Raw genomic sequence first — 3,984 nt, forward strand, 5'->3', positions numbered from 1 at the left:
AGGAAATGAAGAAGTTTGACCCACAGTTGACTTTTATGATATCGGGGTCGGAATGCGATTCCAAGAGTTAGAGCAGCTCCGTTATGTCATTTTGGACTTGTCTGTAAAATTTGGTGTCGTTCCGAGTTGAATTGATAGGTTTCGGCATGAGATTCGATATTTGAAGATTTGGAAGTTCATAAGCTTGATTTTTGGTTTGATTCATTGTTTCGATGTTGTTTTATGTGATTTGAAACTTCGAGCGAGCCCGTGTTAGGTTATATGACTTGTGTGTGTGATTACACGGGGTCCCAGGAGCCTCGCGTGTGTTTCGGATGGGCTACGGATCATTTTCTTCTATTTTGAACTGCTGAAGTTGCTGCTTCTGATATCCTTCTTCGCGATCGCGAAGATTCTACCGCGATCGCGATGCCTTGCTGAAGACCGCCTCAAAAACCTTCTTCGTGTTCGCATCTGTCTACTCGCGTTCGTGAAGCTCTGTTTAATTCTTCATCGCGTTTGCATATAACCGTCCGCAATCGCGAAGGTCTATTTTCCCATGCTTCGCGATCGCATCCCTAACCCCGCGTTCGCATAAGCAACCATCCCACTGCTCTTCGCGTTTGCATCCCTTTTCACACGAACGAGATGTGTATTTCTGGGCATCCTTGAATTTCCTCTACGCGATCGCGACCCTTCTTCCGCGATCGCGATGAACAAATAATTGGGCAGACAGATTAAATCCCAAATTCGAGGGTTTCACCATTTTTATCACATTTAGACTTCTAGAGCTCGATTCTTGGCGATTTTCGAAGGGATTTTCACCTGGGCGACTTGGGTAAGTGCTTCTCACTTGATTTAGACTAATTTCCATGAATCTCCTCTTAAATTCATCCTTTAATTTCAGATTTTGAATGAAAAATGGGTAAAACTTCATAGACCAAATTATTGAGTTTTGAGGGGGTGTCTGACCTCCGATTTGAGATATTTTTATATGGTTAGACTCGCGAGAGTATGAGGTTTCTGAAACATTAATTTCACCTGATTCCGAGACGTTGGCTTGAGGGGCGTTTTGGTCATTTTACCTAATTTCGCGTCTTAGCTTTGAATTAAATCATAGAATCAATTGCTTGAGATGTTATTTACGATATGTAATTGAATTGAATAGATTTGGGCCATTTGGAGTCGAGTACTCGTGGCAAGAACGTGGTTTCTAGTTGATTTTGAGCCGGTTCGAGGTAAGTATCTTGCCTAACCTTGTGTGGGGGACTTCCCCTTAGGATTTGAGTCTTCTCTGTTGATTGTAATCCGAGTACGCGAGGTGACGAGTGCGTGCTCGTACTTATTTGTGGAAACTTGGCCTTTTAGGATTCTTAGGTCCTTATATTCACTGAGTATGAAGTTGTTCTTGGTATGATTGAATTCCCTATTACTAGTTTTCACCTCTACATGTTTTACTTGGAATTAACTGCTTTATGGTTCATTCTTATTGCCTAATTGACTCTTATTATTGCTTAACTGAAGATCTTTCCTCTATTGTCGTGTTATCTTTCATAACTGCTTGTTTTTTTATCGGAAAATCATTATTATCACCCATGTATTTATTTAGTCTTAATTGAAATTGTTGTATATCCTGCGTAACCTTTAAAAGAAGAGTAGATATTCTATGTTTAGTTGATATTTCCTTATTTGAAATTTACTTGACTCGTGTTAACTCCCTTATTGTTGAACTACATGCTATGGGGTCGTTGCTTCATATTATTTTCTCCCTTGTTGCGTTGTTCTTATTACGTTTAGTATTCTCTATTGAGTTGATCCACTTGTTGTGCTCTTGTATATACTGTTATTGATGATGTTGTACTTGGGGTGTTGATGCTCGAGGTTTCTGCCGTGCGGTTATCGATATTGTGATGCACGAGGTTTCGGCCGTGCGGTTGTTGTTGTTGGGTCGCACGAGGTTTCTGCCGTGCTATTGCTACTATTGATATATTGCACATGCGACGTAACAAGGCGGGATATGTATATATGCTTATATGTGGGTTGCGCATGTGGCGAAATAAGGTGGGAACATTATGATGCACGTGTGGCGAAACAAGGCGGTCACTTATTATGTTATTATTTGCACACGTGGCGGAACAAGGTGGGCTATGTCAGGGGTTGATTGTGAGTATTTGTGATGGCCTGAGGGCATTTCTGTCTTGTTCAAATGTTGTGATTGTGGTACGTTTACCTATATGAACTTTGTCTCGTGGGAGTTATGAGGTGAGTTGTCAGTGTGACCGTGAGGCCGATGAGGGCACGGGATGCCAGTGGTTAGATTTCAGGTACTGGGACTCGTGAGTTGTAATTGTCTGAGATTCGGTAATTCGTGGTAATTGTTGGATAAGACCTGATTTGAACACCGTCGTAGGATCTGAGTTATTATTTTGTTTTCCCTTTACTGTGTTGTGACTTTAGGTTTTAGGATGAGTTTTTGCCCATTCTCATGTGTCATCATTCTTAATATTTTCGTTGTTACTTGTTGTTCTTTTCCCTTATTGTGATTGTAGCATTGTTGGTCATTTCGTACAGTCTTTATATAAATATATCATGTTCCGTTGTTCCTACCTTTGCACTGTTTATTAGACCGGTAGGTGTCTCGACTGTTCCTCGTCACTACTCCACCGAGGTTAGTCTTGATACTTACTGGGCACCGCTGTGGTGTGCTCATACTACTCTTCTGCACATTTTTGTTGTGCAGATCCAGGTATTTTCGACTCAGTTCTATCACCCTTGGGAGGAGGCGTTCTGTAGAGACTTCGAGGTATATCTGCTACGTCCGCAGACCGAGGAGTCCCTTTCTATCTTCTGTAATAAGTATAGCCCTTTCAGTATTACCCCTTGTTTAGGTATTTCCGGAGTTAGAGCTTCTTATGTATCTCATAGCTTGTGATTTGTGAGATTCCAGGTTTTGGGAATTTTGTTAGCTTCGAGAGTTGTTATAGTATGTGCCGAGCGGCACCTTAAACACTGTTTATTTTTATTATTCCGGTTTTAGTTATTTCTTCTGCAATTATTGTTTATATTCCGCATTGTTAGGCTTACCTAGTCATAGAGACTAGGTGCCGTCACGACGGTTCACGGAGGGCGAACCGGGGTCGTGACAATTGTTAAAGTAGGTTTTCTGTCTTTGAATAGCATTACTTTTTTTATTTAATTATTTTTGCTTAAGAGACTTTTTTGTTTTTATGGTTTTTAATTCAGAGATTATCGGAGAAGTTTAAAATGGATATGCACGCAGAAGTTACTAGAATAAATCAAAAAATAGTTGTATCAGAAAAAAAGAGTCAAAATGACATCAAGGTAAATCATTTATTTCAGTGCTTGTACTTCTAAGTTAAGGACACTATGTCCTTAACTTTTGAGCTTGTTAGTATAAGTTCAGGACCAAGTGTCCTTAACTTTTGAACTTGAAACTTGATGTTCAGGACTAAGTGTCCTTAACTATTGAACTTGAAACTTGAAGTTCAGGACTGAGTGTCCTTAACTTTTGAACTTGGAATTCAAAGTTAAGGACCAAGTTTCCTTAACTTTTGAAATTGGAACTCAAAATTAAGGACCAAGTGTCCTTAACTTTTGAACTTGCAACTCAAAGTTCAAGACCAAGTGTCCTTAACTTTTGAACTTGTAACTTGAAGTAGGACTACCTGTCCTTAACTTTTTAACTTAATTTCTTTCACAAGATTTAAACAAAGACCTAGGATCAAAGATTGATACTTTGTTGAAGATTCTTGTCAAACCCGATGAAAGGAACATAGAGAGAGAATCTACTGTTCCGAGTAGTAAAGATGCAGTTGATGATCATTGTGATGTTACAGAACCTACTGTTCCAATTAACAAAGATGCAGGTGATGATCAATGTGATGATACAGATGTGCATGCAGAAGATCAATATGAAAGCGATTATAGAGATGTGCATCTAGAAGATGAAACTGATATTGGCACTGAAATTGGGAAAGGTTATAT

The sequence above is a fragment of the Nicotiana attenuata genome, unplaced genomic scaffold, assembly GCF_001879085.1.
Source record: "Nicotiana attenuata strain UT unplaced genomic scaffold, NIATTr2, whole genome shotgun sequence".
Taxonomy (NCBI): domain Eukaryota; kingdom Viridiplantae; phylum Streptophyta; class Magnoliopsida; order Solanales; family Solanaceae; genus Nicotiana; species Nicotiana attenuata.